The sequence below is a fragment of the Rattus norvegicus genome, chromosome 2 (genome assembly GCF_021556685.1).
Source record: "Rattus norvegicus strain SHRSP/BbbUtx chromosome 2, alternate assembly SHRSP_T2T, whole genome shotgun sequence".
Taxonomy (NCBI): Eukaryota; Metazoa; Chordata; class Mammalia; order Rodentia; family Muridae; genus Rattus; species Rattus norvegicus.
In genome coordinates, this window is record NC_141535.1 from 193948109 (window position 1) to 193973726 (window position 25618).

At 45.8% G+C, this 25618-nt stretch overlaps 2 long non-coding RNA genes across 2 annotated transcripts; one reads left to right on the forward strand and one right to left on the reverse strand.

The window, feature by feature from the left end:
• Positions 1 to 12365: 12365 nt before the first annotated feature.
• Positions 12366 to 14284, reverse strand: Rpl17-ps14 (ribosomal protein L17, pseudogene 14). The gene is made up of 2 exons (XR_015672437.1): positions 14055 to 14284; positions 12366 to 12661 (listed from the first exon to the last, which is right to left on the reverse strand). It is a non-coding gene; the product is annotated as a ribosomal protein L17, pseudogene 14 (long non-coding RNA).
• A 98-nt stretch (positions 14285 to 14382) lies between these two features.
• LOC147996473 (uncharacterized) lies at positions 14383 to 17587 on the forward strand. The gene is made up of 2 exons (XR_015676707.1): positions 14383 to 14873; positions 16659 to 17587. It is a non-coding gene; the product is annotated as an uncharacterized LOC147996473 (long non-coding RNA).
• The last annotated feature ends 8031 nt before the right edge of the window (positions 17588 to 25618 follow it).

The following is a 25618-nucleotide window of genomic DNA, read 5'->3' on the forward strand; positions in this document are numbered from 1 at the left end:
GTAAGCACATATTCAAAAGAGAGACTTCGAGAACAAGGACAGCCTGCTGTGGCCTGAAGGGAGCAGGCAGTTCTCAAAGGGACACAGCTAGGGGCTTCTTCTGTCCCTGTGAAACCCAGGAATGAAATGGGGTACCACCCCTCTTTGCACTCAGATCAAATGCTCAAATTGTGGGATAAGAGAACCTAGTGACTGCACAGTCCTGAGATGGTCCCTTCACTTCTTCAAGCCTTCATTTCCTCACCTATAAAGTAAAAGTCAAAGATGGCTCGTGCCTATAATCTCAGCACTCAGGAGCCCCAGACAGGAGGATTGGGAATTTGAGGCCAATTTACACCACATAGTGAGACCCTGTCTCAGAAAAACAAACAAGGGCTGGAGAGATGGCTCAGTGGTTATGAGCACTGGCTGCTCTTCCAGGGGTCCTGAGTTCAATTCCCAGCAACCACATGGTGGCTCACAACCATCTGTAATGGGATCCGATGCCCTCTTCTGGCACACAGACATATATGCAGACAGAGCACTCATACATTAAATAAATAAATCTTTAAAAAAAAGAAAAAGAAAAACAAACAAACCAATGGGCAGGTGAGATGGCTCAGTGGTAAAGATAGCTGTGACCTGAGTTTGACCAGGGTCCATGTGGTGGAAGAGGAGAGAGTCAGCTTCTGTGAGTTGCCCCTGACTTCCAAGCAAGCATCCTGTGGCATGTGCACTCCCGCACATAATAAATTTATTATCAACATAATAAAAATATTAATACAAGTAAACGAGCAAACAGATAGCTGTTGCCAATGAGGATCAAATGAGATAAGCTAGAGAAAACACCAAGCGCCATATACAATACCTCTTAAGGGCTCATTCATTGTTAGCTATTGCTGTTATTATAGCTACTAATTTGGTTGTGGACATAGCTATCAAGATTTTTGTTTGGCACAGTATTTCTCTAGAATATTACATGACAATAAAAAGGAGCAGGCAACAGCAGGCCATACATTTCAGAGAAGAAAGCCAGCCTCCAAGGACCACGTTGATGATCCCTCAACACTCTAGCTAGGATGTCACGTCGGAGCAAAGGTCCACAGCATATTTAAGTTCATTTATATAACATTCTTTAAATGACAAAATTAGAGACAGGGCCCAGATTAGTGGTTGCCAGGGTAACATTAGGGATGATGAGAGAGAAATGCATGGCTTTATGATGGTAGCAGAAAGGACAAGCTGCCTTCGAAATAACTCGGAAGCTTCCTTGCTGTGGGCACGTGTGACCCTGCACAATCCATAAGGGAAAAACACACGTGCAGTCTTGTACGACGATGTCAGTTTCCCAATCCATTCTGTGTTGTCCCTGTGTACTCTAGCCTCTGGGGGAGGGGTCAGGAGACATAACCACTGCATTTCTTGCATTCTCTCTGCACCTTCCTGCGAATCTAAACTCATTCCAAAATAAATTTCAAAACAAAAAGTAAAAATCGATTCTCATTTCAAAAATCATTTTTAACTTATGAAATCAAAATATAGTACCCAGCTGAATCAAACAGTATGGTAGGATAGCATTTCCATCTTTAGGTAATATAGCTCCCCCTTAGATTTAAAAACTGCATCATTTAATTTGCATTTCAATTTACCAAGTATTAACTCCTCCCATACAATGTCAGAACTCTAAACCCTCTTTGATGCAGATAAACACATTAGAAAACATGTGCAGTCTGCCTTTTCATTAGTGGCATCCTTCCTGTCTAGTACCAATCTGACTTGCGGCTATCTGGGTTTGTTCTGGAAACATCCACGTCTGAAAGACTCTGGTAACCAACTGTATATAACGAAATCTTAAGGGGGTGGGAGGCTGTTTACGGGGTGCTGAGATTTCAGAATGTGCAGTATTTCTTTTTGCTTGCCTGGGCTTCTGAATTTGCTGAAGTAACCCAGGCTATGTCACTTCCACAGGCCTTGCCCCGCAAAAAGGGAAGAGGGTATCTAAGCCCAAAAATAAAAAGTCTTCTTTTAATAGCTTGAACATGTGTGACTGGGTCTCTGATCCCCAACTGTCACTGCCTCTGGGGTGCTCCCCGGAGACCCATCAGTGACCCCGTCCACCCTAAGTGTGCTCCTGAGGAGGGCCCTGTGTGGATGTTTGTTTTGCTTGGGGATCTAACCCAGATCTTTGTGTGTGTATACAAGTACTCTGCCACTGAGCTAGGTCCTCAGCCCCTGCAATCTAATCTTTACCATCCCCTTTTCACCAGGGCAGGGCTCTCCTCCAGATTCTCAGGGGACAAAGGGGAGCAGGGACCTTCTGAGCACAAAGTGGAATGCCGACAGAACAGAGACTCCAGCAGTGGTCTGGTCGTAGAACGACTATTTAACGGACAAGCCACTCTGTTTCATCACTAAATTTAACCTCATCCGGATTCTCTCACATCTTATTAGATCAAGGAGCCTCTTATCTCCTTCACAGACAGGAACTACTTTACAGTGACCTTCTCCAGGGCACTAGAAAGGGCAACGGAAGAAAATTCCTCATAGCTGGGTAAAAGGGAGAGAGAAGACATGGGAATAGAAGCAGAGGGATGAGTTGAATCTTCAGAAGGGACAGTCCCAGCACACTCCAATTTCTCTCAGAAGGAAGCATGACTTCCTTTGTATCCCCTTTCACCCCAGAGGAGTAGTATTCCCCCTCCTCAAATACACTTCCTCACCCCTCCCACAGCACCACAACTGTGCAGGGCAGCCGGCTACTCCTTGCAGACTCTTAGAAACTGTGTGGACTCTCAGAAGCTTGCGTCTCTGTAACAAATACTAAGAACTAGAAAAACTTTCAGGTAGAAATGAGTCCCTTTGACTCAGAAATTCTGAGGTAAAAATCCATCAGACCTCTTAACATGGAGCGATTGGTGGGTTTTCTGCTGCAGATCTTTTGGGGTGGTGGTGGATTGTGTTGAAAATGTGTTGAACAGCTCCCCTCACACCCCCAGTTCCTCAGCCTAGCTTCACTTTATGTTCAAGACAAAGTTATTGATGACATTTCCAGTAAATGGTTTTCAGACTCCCACAATCTTTCAAGGTTCTCGAGTTTATTAAAAAACACTTCCCAAGAACATTATAAGAAAAATGATCTCCTATCGTACAGCTCACCATATAATGGGGCCCCTCCCCCTTTTCCATCCTGTAGCCACTCTTAACAAACGTCATGGTTTAAGTGCAGAAATCTCAGAGAATCTTGTGGCAAACTAAAGTGCTTTTAATTCACTCATTTGATTTAAGAAGTAGTCTGAGTAACTCATAGAAAAGCCTTTCTCCAAGATGGGGTATATATCTTTTCTTTTTCTTTTTCTTCTTTTTTTTTTTTTTTCTGGAGCTGGGGACCGAACCCAGGGTCTTACGCTTGCTAGGCAAGCACTCTACCACTGAGCTAAATCCCCAACCCCGGGGTATATATCTTTATGTGCATAACAGACCCCAGAGGTGCTTAATCAATTTCTTTCTCCATAGGGTTGGAGCAAGGACTCAGCCATGGGGACGGCATGTTGCTCTAAGAGAGAACCCGAGTTCAATGCCCAACACCAAAGCAGCAGCTCACAACTGCCCTTAACTCCAGCTCCAGGGGATTGGAAACCCTCCCTGGCCTCCAAGGGCAACACAGTCACATGAACATTTTTAAAAGCAAATCTATGTGTTTTCATAAGACAAGGAGAGCCTGGGTTTGCTTCGATGGCAGAACACTCCCCAGATCCAGTTACCTCAAACAGAAGCCTGGAAATCCCTCTTCCTCTCCTCCTCGCTCTTCTCTTCCCCCTCCCACTCTGTATAGCTAAATTGTTAATTTTTACTAAAAAGCCCAAGAAGCCAGAGCCTCGTGGGCAATCGTGGGGTGACTCACAGGGGCAGGGGAACTGTTCATGCTTTTTCAAATCTACTTTTGTTACCAGAAGTTCTCTCTTTGAGGATGGAACAATGTTTCTAAATTAAAGATCCTGGCCATATTTTTCACAATAACACAAAATTCATTCCCTCTCTCCCATTCCTCCCAACCTTCTCCTCCATTCCTCAGAGGCTCCGTTCCTAAGAAGGGTTCATCTTGGCTCCTTTTCTGAAGTTCACAAAACAGTGGTTTCCTGGTATTTAGTTCACTTCCCCCACATTTTCCTTTTCTTTATACAAAGTAACTCTAAATTGGGAAGTACCTCCATGGAGACAGGGATGGGCAGGAGGAGACGTTTAACTTCACCCCTTCAACACTATTAAAATCACGCTAAGCTCTTCATATAATTTAAACACAATTTTTGTAGCTACAATGAGTATTTGTTTTCATTGTCAGCAAACGCAATTTGTTAAAATATAGAAAACAGTGAAAAGCTAAATGTTGTTCTCATTCTTCAAGTATGTACCTGGAATGTCAAATTCCTCTGGCCAGGAACCCTGTAGGCTCCTGGAAGACAACAGGGAAAAGGAATGTACCTGAGTTGGGGAAATGGTATCTTGGGGTCTAAATGCTCTGACATCTTCTCAAGCAACCCTCACCAGGTACCTGGCAGACATCTTTTTACATGTGTTTTGCTGTTAACGCTGGTCTGTTTGCTTTTAGCTTCTAAATTATTTTTTATTTTGTTTTGGATACGGAGTCTCTTAAATCCCAGGCTGGTTTTGAACTCCTGATCCTCCTGCCTTTCTCCTGACTGCCTGGGCCTCTCAAAAGCTGGACAACCACTGGATAGCCTGAGCCCCAAGCTTCTAAAGTTTAGCTGTTGTCTTCTCTCCTGTTCCGTTAGCCTGAGGATATTTTGCTTGTTTTGGTTCCTATTCATAGACTCTTACAGGATTTTCTAAATAGATAAAGGTTTGTGTGTTCAACTTGGCATCTTTAGGAGTTGCCCACAAATGGCTTGAAATATCTAACAGTCTTTTAATGACTGCATAGTCACCGTTGCAGGTAAGTGGGCCATGATTTATTTGATCTCATCTAACAGGTATGTTTCTGTCTATATTATTTACATTGCTAAGATAAAATACTAAAAACAGACTTGTTCCTAAAAATAGAGGCAACGTATAGACTCTTGGCGGGTACATCTACATACTAGAAGGGTGTCTGTTTCTGTGTCCAGGGCTTAAAGGGGAGCCCCTCCCTGCTCCCTGTGAGTCTTCCCTGTCTTTCAGTTCTCCACTCTCTAAGACTCTTCTTCCTTGAGAAATCCACATCCTCTTTGGCTTTTGCTCTCTATACAGTTCCTCTGGCCCTTGGGGAATCGTGCTCTGAACTCAGCTAGCTTCACACTTACCTAACCAGAATCAGAAGCATCAGAACCTACAAGAAACATCATCATTCAGGGCTCTTTTCAATCCCAGTTTGCATTTTGCCTAAGTTTCCACTTTGGATCTTCTGGGTAGGAACCTTCCTCAGAATGCTGGGCTTTCTTCTTTTTAAGATTTAATTCTATTTTTACGTGATTTGTCTGCATGTATGTTTGCACACCAAGTACATGCAGCACCCACAGAGGTCAGAAGATGGTGTTGGATTCTCTGGACTGGAGTTACCGATGTAACTCCATCAGGTGGGTACTGGGAATTGAACCTGGGTCTTCTGGAGGAGTATCCAGTGCTCTTAGCCACTGAGCCACCTAGCCCAGGATGCCAGGCTTTGCGGTTCAGCCTAGTTAACTTTAATGATCCTAAGCCATGGTATCTCCTCTCTTCATCGGCTTTTTCCGATCGAATGAAGATTTGTGCTTTAGCCCTATTAGTCTGTATCTTAGAATCTCTGAAGCAACTGTGTGATTAAATTCAACTGTGATTTTGTTGTTGGACTACTCTGCGAAGGGAGAGAACTTGACAAATTAAAGAACAAGACAAGCACTGGATATTTTTGTAGGTAAAATGCTCCTATGCATAACAGACTGACTCTTCACTGTCTAAATGTACTGGCTTGAATGTGTCTGTGATCGGGGAGATGTCCTGAACCGGAGCATAGGCCCCTTTCATTGCCTTCTCTTAGGTCCAGGGAAGAATCCTAGCAGATTCCTAATCACTAACTGAAAGTAAAGCCTGAGAGTTTCCCACAGGGTCCAGAGCCCCTTTGGCTCCTAATTTCACTTGTTTTCACTGCCAACTTGACTGGGTTAGAATCACTGAGGGAACACATGTCTGGGCTTTCTGGGAGGCCAATTCTAGAGAAATAACCAAGGACAAAAGACCCATCCAGCTACAGGACTGAATAAAAATGGAAGACGTTTGTCTTTCTCTGCTTCCTGAGTTTGGAAGTAGTGTGACCAGCTACCTCAGGGCTCCTTCCTGCCATGTCTTCCCGCCATGATAGACTATATCAACTCTTAAACCTCCCCTCCTCCCCTCCCCATCTCCCCTCCTCCGATCCCCTCCTCCCTTCCCTCTCCTCCTCCCCTCCCCTCCCTTTATTCCTTCCCCTCTCCCTCCCTTCCCTTCCATCGTCATTCTGTCAGATATTTGTCATAGCAATAAGTAATGAACATTAACATCTCTGCCGATAAAGAAGCCTCCCCAGCACTGCCAGCCCAGCGCCGGGGACCACCAAACGCTGCAGTAGTTTTAGTTTCCATGACATTACCAAGGGCAGAAGATGGGGTGATGGTCCCCCTGACCTTGCTCTATTCCTTGTCCTTGCTGTATCTTTTCTGTTTCACCGTTTTGTATTTTATCTTTGGCCCCGTGCCAGCAAGTCTGTTTCTACTATTCACTCTCTCCTTTTCCCCTTTTCTCCTTTTCATTTACTGTTTCTCCTTGGTCTTTACCTCTTCAGCAGGACTGATTGCGTCAAATTTCAACCACCGAATACCCGTCCACTGCTGCTCCGTTTGATGCACTCAACTTTTTCTGTTTCCAATTCTAGAGATTACTAGGGCTTTTTTAATGTGATTTTCCTCTTTATAGTAGAAATTACTTTTGAATTACTTGTTTCATGGCTCAACTTTTGTCTTCTGTGGTCAGTAACATCTGATGTCAGGGTTAGTCACGTGCAGAAGTGCTTACTACCAACTCGTCCAAAAGACTGTCAAGACTCTGATGCTGTCTTCTACCCATTGCTTTCTTACTTTTATGTGCATATTTTTATGTTTTCTAATATTGATGTTTCTGCGTATGTAAGTCAACATGCCATGTGCATGTCTGGTACCCTCAGAGACCAGAAGACTGTGTTAGATTCCCTGGAACTGGAGTTACAGGCAGGTGTGAGCCCCCATGTAGGTCTGGGGATTTAATCTGGGTCCTCTAATAGAGAATCATTGCTAAGCCATCTCCCCAGCCTCTGTTTTATACCAATCCCAATGCCTCCTGTTTAAAAAGTGTTATTACAAGACAGATTTCAAATATAGATGACAAAAATGCCATCCAGGCTTCCTCCCAGCACTGACCTTCTTAATCCTTGATTCTGCTTTTTGTTTGCTGTGAGGAATGGTCTCACTGGATTTGTAGGCACCACACTACACCAGACCACATCCCCACACACCCACCTACCATCCTCCCACCCCCCATCTCCACCACCTCACCCCCAACACCACCCAAACCCTACCCCCCCGACCCACACACACCTCTTCAATACCACCATCCCACTCTGTATTTCCTTATCCTTATTGAGAGAAACAAAGGTTTTCACTTAATAAAAACAAGCACGGAAGACTAAGAGTGGCCAAGTGAGGCAGTTCGTTTTGCAACATTACACATGCATCAGCCCAGGACAGGAGGACGGATAGCAGAGAATAGTTTTTCTAACTCTAACGCAGCAAGCCCATCCTCCTTACCTTTGCAGCTGAGTGTGGCAGGCTTACACACCGTCTAGATGTTCCCTTCTGCCGCTTACACCCACCTTTGATTTCATTGTTCCAACAAAGATCACGTGTTCATCTCTACATTCTACAGCCTGTTTATTTTAAAGCTTAACCCAACCTTGTCATGGCTAAAGGTCACTAGGTTATCCAGACTGTTGGGGTGTAGGGTAGTTTAGCAGGCTTCCCAATGTTTCCTGTTCATCTGCAACTGGACCTATGAAGACACAAGCCACTTCTATGTTGAAAATGAACCATGGGAGGGGTTGGGGATTTAGCTCAGTGGTAGAGCGCTTGCCTAGCACACGCAAGGCCCTGGGTTCGGTCCCCAGCTCTGAAAAAAAAAAAAAGAAAAAGAAAATGAACCATGGGATTTTATCTCATAAGGGACTGCATTTTTCATCACTTAGTTTCAGGTTGCCCTCTCTCCCTGTGCTCTGATCACTGTTGTATCCCTGCTTCTCAGAGCAGTTCCTGGGAGCTGCAGAGGCAGTCACAAGTCAGTGACTGAAGCCATTTAATCTCCACCATGTCTTCGATCACCACCCCCACTTTAAAGATGAGAAAATAGAGGCACAGTACAGTTGAGTGCTTGTAACAGCAGTCCCGTCTGTAGGTGAAAAAGTAAGCAGCCTCCCCCTGCCCCCACTCTTGCTCCACAGTCTTTGCTGGTGATTAGCAAGAGTGCCCAATCTCTGATGTTCGATTATTTTCTAAGCAAAATGGAATTTTATAAAGAAACAAAAAATCCGTAAAGCCATGTGAGGCCCCTTTCAGCCTTATCCATTTCTGCTCTCAGCAGCTTCCCTCACAGGTAGGTAATGGCTGGAGCTGGTGTGTCCCCTTCCCGCCTTTGCCTGTCTGGCTTGCTGTCTGGAGCTGTCTTCCTGTGGCTGCTGAGCCAGAGTGGTGCCTGGGCCTACACAACACTCCCAGATCCACCAAAGGCGAGTATCAACTCTCATTACTTTCACTTTCCTGGTGTTGGAGTGATTTTTTTTCCCTCTCTTTTCTACTTACAGACACTCATTTTTCTAGCTGAAAATAGAAAGTCTTATCAGATTGGAATAACAGCCCTTTTTGCTGTAGTTTTTTCCCCAAAGACTGGATGAATTTGGGCTTCGTCAGAAAGCCATCTGCTGTATACGCACAGACCTATTCCGAGCCAGAAAAAGAAAACGAGGGAGGAGAAAACCCTGGCTTCTCATCTTAATGCGAAGAGCCGTAGTCTGTCGACTCCAACTCCTCACAAGGGAGCTGACCACTGCCCGCATGTGTGACTGGGGCCCTGGACCGGGGAGGTCTCGTTGAGCACAATGCCCTTGCAGCCAACGAAGACAGGACTCTGTCTGAAGAGGGAATCAAGCCAGTCTTCCGAAGACCTACATGGTTTGTGGCCAGCCGCTTATTTCATCCAGACCACACCCTCTCCTGGTCATAACTAACCACTTGTCATTCCTGCTATGTTAGACCTCACCAGTCTCAGGCCAGCACGATGTCAGAAAGACTTTCTGGTTCTCTAGAGACGACCTCATTCTCTCATGGAGTAGCCTTGACACCAAGGAAGCACTCACATCTGCTCCTAAAGACAGGCAGAGGACGAGAGGGAGCACTGTGTTCACTGTGACCAGCGCTCACATTTGCTGCTGTGCACAGAGGGAGTGCTTGCACTTTACTAAGTAGATGAATGGAGGGAGCTTGCCTATTCGTTTCTGTAGATGAGCAGAGGGAACACTGGCTTTCACTGCTGTAGACGAGAAGGGGGAGCACTAATAGTCACTTCAACAGATGAGCAGAGGGAACACTGGCTTTCACTGCTGTAAATAAGCAGGTCCTCCACTAGGGCAGACTCGTGTTCCTGAAGAAAACTCTCATCTCTACCTTTCTCAGGCCAGCACGGCAAAAATTAAAGTCAAGCGGTGTCATAATCTTAAGAATACCCAATGCTTTTGGCTGAGAGATGGCTCAGCAGTTAAAAGCACCAGCTGCTATTCCAGAGAACCCATGCTCAACTTTCAGCATCCATGTGGCAGCTAAAAACTGTTGGTGATTCCAGTCTCAGGGAATTGAATGTCCTTCTCTGGCCCCCATAGACACTAGGTAAGCATGTGGTGCCCAGACATACACGCGAGCAAAACATCCATACACATAAAATGTATTTTTGTTCAAAAAGATACTCGATACTTCTCTAAAATCAATTTAATTTTTAAGGTCTGCATTTTCTTAAGTGCAAAAGTAATGTAAGCTGGTTCTAAAGCATTTAAGGAAGACTTACATACCGGAGAAAGTTAAAGGCCTTTACTGCCCACTGCAGGAGCAGTCACAAGTTTGTTACATATGCTTATAGACTTCACCATCTGCACAGCCGTGACACGTGTAAATCTGTATACCTGGTAGGACAGTGTGCTTTCCAAAGGAATGGCCCTCCCCCTCGCCTCTGGTTTCTATTTAGTGTCTGTTACTGTTAGCATCTCCAGACTGCCAAGTGTCTGCAAGGAACCCCACCACAGTCTTCTGAGATCGAATGGAAACTCTGTCATCCAAGAACATCTTCCTCTTGGTAACTGTTGGGAAGCCATGACCATGTTCCCAACCAGAGATCTTGCCAGCATCCAAAACCTCTCATGCAGGAGCCTCCCGGTTCCACCTTAGGGGGGAGGCACATTCCATTTGGCATTTCTGAGTAAATAACTTACAGAGAAAAGATTATCATTCATTATTTTGGAGCACAGCAGTGTTCAGGGACTGGTTCGTGAGGCATCTTGTTGAGTAAATGACTCGGTCATGAAGGGCGGTTCTACTTGGCCGCCATGGAGACAGAAGTGTGGGCCTCTCCACTCTTGGCTGGCTCCCACAGCTCTGGGCTCAGAGCTGTACAGTTTATTCAGCTCTAAGAGCCGAAGCAGACCAGGGGCTCTGTGGCATCGCCCGGAAGTGAGGCTCTGCATGAAAGCCCAGTGTTGTAGCAAGACTCCTCGTGGATGTAGCCATATACAGAACATGTCTGTCCACGCGATCAAGGCTGGTCAAGCATCCACGCAATTCTCATCCATCCAGCAATTCTCTAGTGCACAATCCCCGGGGGATAACCGGCCTCCCAGATGGCTCTGTTATGGTGTGATCAGTTTTTTATTTATTCATTATCCAGTTATATACCCTGGGCTCCTTCATTTCAGAGGGGACAGTTTTCCTCAGAGAGAACTTGTGCCAACTCTTCAATAATGTGTCTCCACTTGAAGGACGTTCATGGTTTTCCCTTCAGTTTTGATTTTTCCTTTCAGCTAGTTTCAGAAGGAAATTCTGATACAGAATAGTGTAGCTGGGTTCTTTGAACGCTCATTGCCTTAATCATAAAAAGGGAAATAGTATTTCCCTCCGGTTTTCCCCCTCCCATTCCCTCCCCCTCTTCCCACCACTCTGGTACTTCATCCATTCTTGTTCTGTGTGGCACAGTTCAGCAGAGCCTTGCCTCAGCCTCCTGAGGGCTGGAATTCCAGGCCTGCACCCCTACACCCAGGATTTCTTTTTAGAAGGTACACTTTTACTTTACGTGTGTGAGTGTTTTGTTCCCGTGTGTGTACGTGTAACATATGCATGTCTACTGCCTCAAAGACAAGAGAGGGTATAGAATCCCCTGGAACCGGGGTTACAGGTCGGGGGAAGCTGCCATCCAGTTGCTGGGAACCAAATTATGAAAAAGCAAAGGTACTCTTAGCAATTGAGCCATCTTTCCAGCCCCTAGCATTTGATTTTTAAATATGGTTTTATAAAAAAAAAATCCTTGTTAATTCTACTCTGCCAAATTACTATATAAAACTAACCTACCAAATATTAAAGTATCTTTCAACATTTCAGTCACCAAATCTATGACATTAGCCAGACAGAGCATAGAGAATACTATAAAATTGTACATGGTTCCAAGCACATAAAGGGTTATATGGGATTAAGCACATTATAATAGTAACACTTCAAATCAATAAAGAGATGTGGTGGTGGAAATACCAGACAATCATTTGAAAAACTAAACCTGGATCCAAATCTTATTTTTATAGCAGAATAAAACCCAGTAATATCGCCAAAGGTCACATATAAAATGTAATCATAAAAATAATAAAAATAAGTTAAGTTTTTAATAATTTTGGGACACAGAGAGAGAGAGACCTTTAAAACTAAAAACATATAAAATTCGAACAGAAAGTTATAGTAGCATTTGCCACATAAAAATGGAAAGAAATGCACCAACATTTTGAATGACAGAGAATAAATTCTTTTTTTTTTTATTTATCTGCAATTATTTTATGCTGGATTTATTCCCGTGCCATGAGTTTTGTTTCTTCAGTTTCCTCTGGGGTATCTTTTTCTTCTGTGTAGCCTCCTCTTCTGGCTTTAGAACAATTGTCCCTTCTCAGTGAGGAGCATCTCAGTGTGGCAGAGGAGCTCATAGATAGGTTATGAGCGCTGTAGGTTCGTCGGCGCCATCTTAGGTGCCGTGTTCACCCGCATGTGTGCGATGATAGAGAATCTAAGTCTAAACCCTTAGTCCAGCATCACTCTCTGCATTTTTCAGCACGTGCAGCAAAAATTCAGCACTCTGTTTTGGCCACCGTCCCTGTGTCCAGCCCCACTGTTTGGCCTGGGCGCACCTACCGACTCCACCGTTATACCGCCAGAACGGCACACACTGCTTCTTTAAAGTGACATCCTTCAGATACTTGGTGGCTTTGCGGATATGCATACCCTTGATGGTCTGGGCAGTTTCCTGGGTATTCTTAAAGCGAACACAAAGGTTTGAACCTCTTGAGTTGCATGATTTTGTGGGGTTTTCTGGATCAAGGGAGTAGCGAGCCATCTTCACAGGTCACCTCTGGCCGCTTACAACAAGAGGGAGAATGAATTCTTAATTTTACCTAAACGCATACATACCTCTGTACAATAAACTTAGTATTCTCACTATAGAGAAAGCCTTAATAAATCAAAAATATTAGCTATCATGGGATATTGAACCCTTCGCTTCTCTCTGTTCATAATTTGATTTTCTTAAAGTAAGGTTTGTTTGGGGGAGGGGACAAACCAGTGCCCAGGGCCCAGGGCCCTGCAAGGCACATTAAGAATTTTTAATGTTAAACCTACTGTTAATTAAAGCAATTAAACATAGATGGACATTTTTAGTAGTTAGATCTGAAGCCTAAAATGCATTTGCAGAATCATCCTATGATTCTAGCCTCTTCTATCAATCATTAATAGCCTTCCATAATCTGTGTCATAATCCAGACAAGCAATATGCCTGAGAAATAGTGGGGAAATCACGAGCACAAATTTATAATGAAGAATTTGTTCTTCAAAACCTGATTCCAATCTGTATCTTTGGATTAAATTTGTCTTTAAAAAAAAAATTCTCCAAGGATAACCGTCCGTTTAGCAGAAGCTCTTTCACCCCCAAGACACTCATTTTTAATTCCAAGGTCTTTTCGTCTTAATACAGGTGTCGCCTCGACACCTCTCTCCTTTCTCCTGACATCTAAGTCGTTCCATTAAATAAAATGTATGATTTAAATTTCAATTTTACTGAAGCTGCGGGTAGAATTAAAGGGATCATTCAGATGAGTGATTTCATTGAATGTCACTTCACATGAATTTACATAAAGGTTCAAAAGGAGACTGCACAGCCTCTAAAAATTCTTATGAAGGAGAAAGGAGGAAAATGTATATATATACATATTGGGCACCTATGGTTGTCAAGCAATGGACTGGATTACTTTATGTCATCCCATTTAGTCCCTTTGGCCAGCAGGTGACACTGGCAGTCTCACACCCAATTTCTAGGGGGCAGAACAACCCCCAAGAAATGAGGTGATCATCAGAGAGTCACAGTCAGCTGACTGCAGCCACACTCTTGGCCTCCCCACACCCCTGCAATTCTAGTGTAGCTATCTCCTCTTAGAGGGAAATTTACACAGCGTCGAGCACAGTTGTGGTCTTCAAGCCACAGATGAGTCCTATCCACTGCTGGGACATAACCGCATTGTCCTCCCTTCAGGTCCAGATGCCCCGTGGGGACCACACCATTACTGCTCCCGAGGCTGAGAGGCCTGGGCCACGGCTGAAGTCGTGACTTCCTTTCCCTCCCCGCCCCTCGGCTAGACGCTGCTGGCATCAGTAGCACTCGTGCTCCCACAGTCACGTCTGGGATGTGGAGAATGAGTGTGTGGAAGTGACCAAGCCCTGCCTGGCTCTGCACAAATGATGTGACATCTCAATGCCCACCTCCTTCCCTGAAGGTTGGAGTCCTCGTCTGGTGGCACCGTGGACTTAATGCTGTGCTGGTGTGTCAGGTGCCCCATGAGTGTGCACCGTTGCTCTCACGGCCACGGCTGTCGGCCTCATCACAGGTCCACTCAGACAGCAGAGTCACCCTTCCTGGTCATTACGTCTCCACCAAACTGGAGCGCTGGACGTTTTTACCTTTGGGACACACTTTCCCACATCCCCACCATGAGACCTATGGTCATTCTGGATTCCAGGATGGCTCCAAGTTAGTCACAAGCTTGTTCTGGGGATAGAGCCAAGTCTTCCCTAGGGTAAATACAACCCCAGATGCCACGCTAATGGCGTCAAGGTTAAATTAAAATTTTTCCTGCCGACAACTGGTCTGTGGATTTCTGAAGGGAAACTCGTCTACAAGACTCAGTGGTGGTAAGGAAGACCATGGCTGGAATGCGGGTGATCCCTTAGGACTCCTCTTAGTATTAATTTTTCCTGCTGACAGTCCTGCCGAGACTTGTTCCAACAGAATAACGGATGGATGGCAAATAAAAGGGCATCTTCCGAGGAAGGCGCAAGCTGCTTTTCCCTTTGCACTGAAATCCCAACGTACTCCTGGGGCAACATGAGGAGGCTAGGAGACCTCTTCCTGGGGTCTCTCTGGCCTGCTCTCTTCCTACCCACTTTCTTGACCTTCCTTAAAGTCTTTGCTGATCCCTATCGTCATCTTATAGCCATGCCTGACTCAGACCACTGTCATCTCTGTCCACATTTGCCACTGCCTAGGACTCTAAGAGATTGAACAAAGAACCTCAGCTACAGGTAGGATAGCTCAATGCTTCCCACCAAACCCCAGCCTCCTTCCCTCCATTAGCTATTCCCCTCCTCTGATGCTCCTACTGCTCCCTCTTTGGGCTCCAGCTTTCGGGGCTGGAGAGATGGTTCAGTGGTTAAGAGCACCTGTTGTGCTTTAGAGAACCTGGGCTCCATTCCCACACGGTGGCTCACAACCATCTGTGTAACTCTAGCACCAAGGGAACCATTGCTCTCTTCTGAACTCTGAGGGCACCTAGGACACACATGGCACATACATGCATACATGAATGCAAAAATATTCATACAAGTAAAATTAAATGAATCTAAGAGAAAAGGGGGGGAATGCCTTCCCCATCTGTGGGGGGTGAGGTGGGGGAGTAGGAGTCATTGATCTCCACAGTTTCAGATATCTCATCAACATTTATGACCTGCCCAAATCTGTTAGCAACAACCCCCATGCTGCTCTCTGTGTGGGGGTGAAGAGAGAACACTCACAGACACTTCCACTTAAGGGCTATCTTCATATTGTTCTATTTTGTACATATGAAAACAGTGTTCTGGGACAATGTCTCTGTGTCCCCTGCCTCTAACCCTTCCCCACAGTTTATTGAGATGTTGAGATGAGCTGGGTTTTCGTAGATGATGGTCCTCACAGCCAGTGAATCAATGAATCCTCAAGTAACATGCCCTGCCCGGAAGGGTGTAATGTCCCGTGGATTATTCTAATGTTATGCATGCTGCTATGCTAGTCCAGGTCCTGGATTGGCTGTGGGGCTCCTGGGCAGCTGACCCGGCTGTCTCTACAGCAGGCTGGGATCCAGCCGCCAGCATGTCTGTGGCTTCTCAAGGTCAAGGGAAGGCTCCATCTTGGAGCACAGGCTCTCAAGTCTGAAGCACAGCCTCAGCAGAATTTGCTTTTGGCTAATTTGTCTTTTTTAGCATCCAATGAGGGAAACTGAACTCATTGTTCTGCTCTTAATAAAATGAAACACAGCCTGCAGAAGCTGGCGGTGTCACTCGGCCATGCAGGCCAGCTTTCTCTAAAATTGATTGATGGCTACGCATAAAATGATGTAATTTTTATGTCTCTGGAAATCCCTCATTACATATTTTACCCCTCCTCGAGGGGCCTCAGTAGTGAATGATTCTATGTAGAGAATATTATAGGAAAACCACCCCAAGATGACAGGCACAGGCAGAGAGTTGGGGGGCAGGGGGAAGGGGGAGGGGTCAACACAAACCATCTGAGGGCCTACTGTGTTCCAGAGCGTGCCACACAGTTTGCTCACATACTGCCACTGTAACCCTCTGGGTAAGGTGGAAAGATCTACACCTCAAAGATGGGGAAGGTAAGAATCAGAGATGGTGAGACACTCACCCCAGCTGGTAAGCACCAGGGCCAGGCTGGAGCCCATTGTGGCCTTGCTACAGAGCTTTCTCTTACCCACAGAGGGATCTTGACCTTTAGACCTGTGTTTATTCCTGCATTCAGCCCTCTCACCTGGATCTGTCCATGTGTCAACGATCCCTGGTGTTGTCTGGCCTCACCAGAGTCCCTGGGAAGGTGTGAAATGTCCCACCTCGCGTTACCAGCAGTGAGCAAGCTGGCAGGCAAGAAAGTGCCATGGTATTCTAGGGCAGGGTTCCACAACCTCCCCCCAGGCTTAGAAAGGACATGGGAGTTTCTAAAAACCCCAAATCCTCGGTTGCCTTTGCTCCTTGGTGCCACCGTTCCCTCCAGGCACCATCTCTGAACATCTTCACAGAGGTTTCTCTCATCTTTTCTTACAGAAACCTCTCCAGCCCAAAGCAGACCACAGGAATGGCCTCTGTCACTGGGGACCCCAGAGCTCCCACTCATCAATGCTTGGATTTTCCAGGAGCCCAGAGGCCTTACACCTAAGGAATGGATTTGTGTCCATGGAGCTCTTTGAGTAATGGGCAATCTCAGAGATGCTGGAATAGAGGGGGTGTGGACCATCTTCCTGTGGAGTTCTGCAATTCCGTTTGGCACACAAGTGAAATGGCAAAATCTGCTCTTTAAAGAGCAGCATCTGGATGGAGAGTCTAGGCTTGGTTCAGTGACCTCTGAGGCATTCGCCTGCTCCCGACCCACTCTTAAATCCCTTTAAACACCCTAGAGGGCCACAAAGCCTCGGTGTCCAGCCATGCCTCTGAGCTTGCTGCATGGGTCTTGCTCCTTGGCTGCCCATTTGGCTACTGTCTGGAAATGTCAGGGAGTGTATGTGGGTCAGTATAGACCCCATGACTTGGTCCTAGGGATGAGGGTCTGTGTTAGCGCCATAGATATTCTTGGTTGTCAACTTAACTACATCTGGAATTAACTGAAACACAAATGACCAGGCACAGGATTTTTTCCTTAATAAAATCGTTGGAAGTTGGAAAACACACTTTTAATCCAGATCTTTGAGGTGGGAAGATACAACTTTAATCTGGGCCACCCCTTCTGCCAGCAGCCTATATATGAAGGCCATGGAAGAAGGAAGCTTGCTCTCCTTGCCTGCTTGAATTTGCCCTTTCTAGCAAGTCTATTCCTTCACTGACATTAGACTCTACTCCTTCAGAATTCTGACATATGCTGAAGACCAGCTGAGACATCCAGTCTCGTGGACTAAACAAAGACTGGATTACTTTGATAAAAGACCAAAGGACTAGCTGGATCACAGCCTGTAATCCACTCTAATAAATCCTATATTATCCATCTGTGTCTGTCTATGACTATGTCTATATCCAAAAGAAAGAAAGAAAGAAAGAAAGAAAGAAAGAAAGAAAGAAAGAAAGAAAGGAAGGAAGGAAGGAAGGAAGGAAGAAAGATATTCATTCTATAAATTCTATTCCTCTAGGGAACTCTGAGCTGACTAAAACCAGGTCTCTGTCCCCAAGGAGCTTTGTCTGATAGGGGAACAGGGTGACCTCACCATATGTCCACATATTTTTGCTGCCTACAAGTGGGTGCTGCAAATAGCAAAAGCAGCTAACACATGGGAATGGCTTTGGAAGTGGGCCTGCTGAGTGGACAGTTGCGCTCTGTTTTAAAGTGATGTGTTTGGGTGCAAGTTGGCAAGGAATATATTTGTGTAATTAATCTTTATTGTCAGTTCAACTGGATTTAGTCTTTTGTAGAAGAGATGCCTCTGGTCAAGTGTACCTGCGAGGTTGTTTCCAGAGAAAATTAGCAGATGGGCAGTAAGACCTCCCATGAGGTTCAGTCCTTGGCGCTACAAAAGATGGATGTGGGAAACGTGTGCAAGGCCTTCCAGAAGATACTCTCACATCCGGGTTTCAGACCCATTTCACAGACATTCTTTGGTCACCTGCCTCATGTCTGCTAGGTATACTTGCAGGTCCCAGCATCCAGAGCTGGGCAGCCAGCCTCTCAGGAGCAGATCTACTGCTGGCTGGGCACAGTAATCTCCTTTCTGTTGCTGTGATAAAAGTAACCAAAGGCAACCTACAAAAGAGAAAGTTTATTTTAGTTTATAGCTCCGAGAGATAAGAGTCCATGGTGGGGAGGTATAGGGACATAGCAATGTCTGTCAGGCATGGGAGAAGAGGCAGGAAGCTGAGAGATCCCATCCTCAGTCGCAAACATGGAGTGGAGAGAGTGAACTGGAAGGAGGGTGAGTTATATAAAACCTGCCCCTGGTGACACACTTCCTCCAGCAAGGCTGCTCCTCCTACTCTTCCCCACACAGCGCCTCCAGCTGGGGCCCAAGTGTCCAAACACCCAGCCTATGGAGAGCAGTCTCCATTCTGGCCACGACATCCCCGGTGCCCAGATGCGTCTACAGTGAAATCATTCTTCCATCTTGAAAGCTTTCTCCTTGTCTGTTCTCCGTCTCAGTATGTCTCAGCTTTGCCCCATCTTTTTAGCAAAGGGTGCTCTATCAGTTCTTTGCTTAGACAGAAATGATGAGGTGCCATGCCTCGTTTTCCCTTGCTGTCACCTCTAAAGCCACTCTGCAGCCAACCCCATCTATCAGAGCACAGGAAGGGGCGTGTGTCTGCTGCTTTCCTGTCTCCGTCACACCCAGTCTGTGTGCTTACCTTCTCTGTCTTGGTATCTGGCATCCAGAAACTCTTTACACGTCTGTTGAATAGAGGAAGGTGTGCACTGTGATAAAGTCAGCACAGAACAAGCTTGGATCTCCTATTCCTTAGAACATACTGTCACCTCTCATCTCCTCTCTCCTCCCTTCACTGAAATACTATCTATATTCAGTAAATGACAACTTGACTGTTTCAGCTGTAATCTTATAGAACAACTCACATCACTGCTCCTGCTCCTGGAACATTGCATCCAGACCCCTGAAAACCCATCCTGAACCTTGCTGAAACCTGAATTCCCTCTGTCCACGTGGCCCACCCTGCTCGGCACTCTGCATACCTAAAGGCACCTTCTCCTAGATACCTATTCCCAACATGGTCTATGATCCGCTCAGACTAGTACCTGACAGTTCATCTTTTTTTTTAAAGACTTATTTATTTTATGTATATGAGTATACTGTAGCTGTCTTCAGACACACCAGAAGAGGGCATCAGATCCCATAACAGATGATTGTGAGCCACCATGTGGTTGCTGGGAATCGAACTCAGGACCTCTGGAAGAGCAGTCAGTGCTCTTAACTGCTGAGCCATCTCTCCAACCCTCTGACCATTAATCTTGATGACTAGAATCTGATAGGAGCCTGGAAGACAAGAATACTGAGAGAACACAGAAAATGAAGGGCTGGTTTATAAGGTTTCAGAGAACAAGAACTCTGCCAAAACCTGGGCTAGAGACCGTTTATGTGAACCTGTCTATGTCTGTCCATGTCCTGAGAATCTGAATGGGGTTGGATTTAAAGGTAGGGGGACTAATTCGATAGGAGGAGGAAATTTCAAAACAGGACGTCAGGCAAGCTGTGCAATTCAACTGCTCTTACCCAGAGCTACAGTGAGAGAGAGGGAAGAGGATGCAGAAGGTGTGTGTGTGTGAGCGACTTCACAGCTTCAGGCAAGGAGTGTGAAGATGGCACAATGTTGGTGATTAGTGTTACTAAAGAGAAACCTGGTCTCCTAGTGGGGACCATAAAATGACCTGAGGGACAAGATCCTATCTAGCCAAGTCCCCAACTGGTGAAAATGCAAATTCATTTAAAAGGAGAAAACCTAAAGTGAGAATGGCTCAAAAATACCTACCTATGAATGCTTTGTCCTGGGGTTAACACACAAAGGCTGGGCTCCAAAACCAGCCAGGCTCCATCCCAAGCTAGCTTCAGAACTTGGCAGCATTGATCAAATAGTACTGGTATTGTAGGCATGAAAGGTGACTGAAGAGGTTATGGAGTCTTCTACCATGATTCCCGAAGTTGAGCTAGCTGGGCGAGGAGGTCCCGAGAGGCTACCACAGGAGGCTGTGAAAGTAAAACTAGGTTGCAGTGGAGTCTCCAGGACAGTTAGTATATCAGCTATGCTGGTTAACAGAATAACAATCACATCAACAAATGATAAGGGATGTTGGAAATGCCAAGACCAAGGGGCATCTGCGGAGGAAAGCCACAGACATGAAGTACAGTTGGCACAAGAGAGCAGCTATGTTTGCTGCAGGTAGCAGAGCTGGAGGAGTGGACCACACAAGCCCTTTGGAGCCTGAACAATTCTATCAGTGTTCCCAGAGGTCAGACATCCAGCTGCATGATTGCTAGTTGCCCTGCTAGGTTTCCGTCTACAGTCCGATCAGTTCTTGCTAGTCACCTATCCATCCCTTTTGTAATGGAGATATTTGTTCTACACCATTGTAAACTGAAAGAATAGAATGTGTTTTTAGCTCACAGGAGCTCACAGTTAGGAGATTGCCCAAGTTCATGATGAGGCTTGGACTTTGGACTTATAAACAGTGATGGATTTGTTGAGACCTTGAGGACTTTTGAAGTTCTACTGGATACATCTTATGTCATTAGATGGCCTTGAGCATCTTGGGAGAAGGGTGGAAGATTATGTCTGAAAAGTGTTATGCTCGGGCTGGAGAGATGGCTCAGTGGTTAGGAACACTGACTGTTCTTCCAGAGGTCCTTATTTCAATTCCCAGCAACCACATGGTGGCTCACAACCATCTGTAATGGGATCCAATGCCCTCTTCTGGTGTGTCTGAAGACAGCTGCAGTGTCCTCACATGCATAAAATGAATAAATAACCCCCCCCCTTTTTTTTAAAGTGATATGCTTAGGAGTCAAATTGACCGAGGTTAGGGCAGTTAATCTTCACTAACAACTCGATGGGGTTTAGAATCAACATGGAAATAAATCTCCAGGTATGTCTGTGAGGGCTTATCTAGATTGAGCTAAGTAAACTTGTGGGCTGGGGTCCCAGACAAAATAAAAAGAATAAAGTAAGATGCGCACAGACACTCATCTCTCCCTGCTTCCTGGCTGTGAACGTAATGTTCTCTGCGCTGTAAAATTCTCCTGTTAGACGATGCATGGCATCATTCCAAGTACCGGCCCACATTACAATGCTCAACAAATGCTAAGCATTCGAGATCTCAGGAGGAGCAAATGGGGTTGGCACAGGGGTCACAGGCCGAGGTTCTTTCTCTGAAGTTCCTTTTCAGCAGAGCCAGCATGTCAGAACTGGGGCCGAGGAAGACCCTTCCTTACTGCCTGACACACACTGCACAGGTTGCAGCCTGTGTGCTGAGCACCTGCAGGGAAGACTACTTCATATTCACACCACTGAAGCGCTGGCGGGGGAACACAGCCTGGAGAAAGGCTCCCGGCTCCTGACCTGGATAGGCAGGTGACCGGTAGACACTGGAATAGGATATCCTCATCAATAATAAAGGCATTTCTCACAGGCAGGGCACACTCATGTTTTATTTTATTGTTTTATTTTATTTTATTTTCAAGCTGCTCTTAAGAGAGGACAGGAATCAACCTTTAAGAAGATATTTGACAGAAGCACAAACAAAAACATTAAGGGAAGCGTAACAGTCAGGCGCCTGTCCAAAGCCCCACACTGCGCCACAGCAGGAGAGAAACACAAGCTGCCAGGCTTGCAGAGCACAGGAGAACCACGCCAAATGTCTCATGCAAGTGGAAGCCAGGGATGCTGCAGATCAAATATTCAGGGGTGGCTCTGTCATTATCTCTGAAAATTAAGTTAGAAAAGCTTCATTAAGACCTTGGAGTCAGAACAGGCTCTCATCTTGCAAACCTAAACAAAAGTACGCATCCAAAGGGAAGCCCGGCTGCTCAGCAGATCTCAAATCCCAGGCTCAAACCAAGCCTAGTGTGAGCCACTGTCCCTGAGCGGGGAGGCTGGGTGCTCCAGGAGGTCCTCTCAGTCTATGGGTTAGGGGAAGGGGGTGGACAGGCCTCTGCGTGCGACTGGGGTGGCATGCCCGTGAAACGGACGGCCAGCCACCGCAGCACAGTGTGGAAATGGAACTGGGTTGGTGATGGCCTGAGTCGAGAAACTCAGACTGACAAAAACAAGTAACACAGCCCTGAAGCCAAAGTGTGTTCTCCTTGTCCTACCACCAGTCCTCCTGTCTGTCTGCTTCCTCTCTCATAGCAACAAACAATTAAGACAATCGGTTTTATTTTTAAGGTTTTTTTTAAAATGTTTTTATTTGTTGACCCTGGATTATATCTGTGAGCCAGAGGCCAGAAGGCACTAGAGCCCTAGAACTAGAGTTACAGCAGTTGTAAACTGTCAGGTGAGTGCTAGGAAGTGAAGCTGGGCCCCTGAAGAGCCGCAAGTGCCCTTACCCTCTGAGCCATCCATACAGTCCCAAGTTGACTAACGTATTTTTTTAAAAAGAGCCAAAGACCTGGGCTGGCTCAGGAGTTAAAGCATTTGCCACTGCTAATGTGAAGACTGTAGTTCAGACACCCAGAACCCACACAAACGCCAGGTCACTGTGGCAGCCTGCCAGTAGCTCGGCCTTAAAAGGTGGAGACAAGGAACCTCCAGAGCAAGCAGGTTGGCTCTTGAGACTAGCCCCGTCTGGAGTTCTGAATTTGATGGTGAAACCCTTCCTCAGTGGAAGAGCTGCTGAGAATGATCCAGGTATCGACCTTAGGCCTCCACATGCGCACACTTGCACATGCACCCACACTCACATGTGCAGATGCACACATAAACATGCATACATGCTGTATATGTTCCTGTCCCCACCCCTATGCAAGCCATGCACACACACTCGTGGACACACACACCCCATGCCCTCCTCTGGGCTCCTTGAGCACCAGGCATATATCATATATCATATATGTGTGTGTGTGTGTGTATACAAATATATATATATGGTGTACATATAAACATGTAGGCAAAATATCAATACATGTAAAAAGATGATACAAAATGAAATAGAAAGTAAAGAATGGGAAAACAGTGTTTAAAGTCCAAAGGCATGGATGGAAGCATCCATTGTCTATGGTTTCCTTCAAAGAGGAATGTTCCTGGCAGTAACTTGTTCCTAAAACTGAAGGACTTTATTCCTTATATTCTCTAATCAGTTTTCTAAGGCCCAGGGTTCTGGTCAGGGACAAGCACAATAGGCTGGGTATGAGTCTCTTTGGGAAACATGGAAACTGCTTTCAGGGTCTCCCAGGCCAGGTGAGACCTAAGCGCGCGCTCTCTCTCTCTCTCTCTCTCTCTCTCTCTCTCTCTCTCTCTCTCTCTCTCCCTCTTTCTTTTCCTCCTCTTCCTCCTCCTCCTCCTCCAAACAGGGTCTTCTTGGTTATCCTACCTAACCCGGGCTAGCCTAACACGACCAATCCTCCTACCCTATCCCTGTGTGAAATTACGAGCATGACCCAGCACAGTGAACCCTCGAGCGCCGTCTTTAAGTCTGCATGGTAGTTTGAATGAGAAATGTCCCCCACAGGCTCAGGAATCTGAACACTTGGTTCCATCTGGTGGCGCTGTTTAGGGCCGTTTAGGTGGTACTCACAGGAGGGAGGACGGCATTGGGTTTGGGCTTTGAGAGTATATAGCCTGGTCCTATTTCCATTAGCTCTCACCTGCTCTGTGCTCAAGTTTGATGATATAAGCTCCGTTGCTGCCATGTTCCCTACCATGATAGACTCGGAATGATAGCCAAAGTAAACTCCTATAAGTTGTTTCTGGTCATGTTGTTTTTATTGCAGAAATTAACAAAAATAACAAGAATTAATGCCGGCTGCCTTTAGCTTCCATTTCTTCGCTATTTGTCTTCACACTGCCTTTATTTTCTGCAGACAACGTTTTCTTCCCCTGAAACTCAGGACTCAGGATGATTAACTTGACAAAATCTAGAATCACCTGGGAAGAGAGTATCAGTGAAGGATTTCCTATACTGTGTTGGCCTGTGAACCTAACCTGTCTGTAGAGGATTTTCTTTTTTAGTTAATTGATGTAGAAAGACTCAGTGGTCCCACTGTGAGCAGCACCATTCCCTAGGCAGGGGTCCCTGACCTATATAACAGAAACTGGAGCAAGCACGAGTAAGCAACAAGCATGCACACATTTGTTTCTCTCTGCTTTTGACTGTGGGTGGGACATGTCTTGCCTCAAGTTCCTGTGTTGGCTTCCCCTCAATGATTAGCTGTGACCAGAATAAATTATCTCCTAAACTCCTTTTCACCAAGGCATTTTGTTGCAGCAGCAGAAATGAAAGTAGGACCATTCCACTGAAGATGACTGTAAGAGGCTCAGCTCTCCCCAGTACAGATGGTCTTTTCAGTGGTCATACCAGGACCTGAGGCACACTGTCATATGCCCAACTCTGCCAATCACTGTAATAAAAGATAATAAGTCATTCAGATTGGGCAGACAAAGTTCAGGTACCTCCCCTAAGTCAGAGGGGGTTAAGGGTTACCCTACCTGAACCACATGGTCCTCCAAGGAAAAGTAGAGTTATTTCTGCAAGTAGGATAGCAAGCCTAGTAAGAAAAGAGCAAATGTTCTCCCTTTGTGGGTAAGAGAACCCCACTTTGTAAGTGGGTAAACTGATGCTCTCGATAATTAGAAAGAGAATGAATTGTATTGGCCTATGTTGGAATTCATTTCCAGGAAACACCCTGAGCCCTCTCAAGGACCACCTTGAAAGCATTGTGAGTAGACGGCTGGCATTCATGGGAACTTCTCTTCCTCACACCACCTGAGAGTCAAACAGCAAGTAACCCAGGCACCCGCTCAGAGGATTCTTCTCAGCTCTGGACCCCACACGCTGGCAAGACGGGTTCTCCCAGCCAGAGACCCCTCAGCTCCATTTCTAGCTTGTAGGTCCAATGTCTGTGTTTATTCAACAGGCCCAGTGAAGCAAAACAGTCCTCCAGTTCCACCATGGCCTCAGACAGCAGGGAGGGCCTTGATAAATGTTCACCGAGGTCCTTCCACAGCAGGTAAAAGTATAGATAGATAGATAGATAGATAGATAGATAGATAGATAGATAGATAGATAGATAGAATGTAGATCAATGGTATATATATATGTATATATATATATATATATATCTTTATGAGCGTTCTAGAAAACACACATGTAATCAAAGACCCACACCCATGGCCATGCACAACTGTTTCCACCCAGTTAGTAACTGCTGAGTATTTGACAATTGCTTTCCAAAAGACCAGAAAGGTGTTCCAAGCCAATGGGCAGACAGCTCATTTATCTGCCCAACAAGGCTGGAGGCAGCCCTTGGAAGGGCTCAGCCTCACAGCGGCAGGGAGGAGTTCCGAGTTTTGCCTGGCTTCTCCTGCTT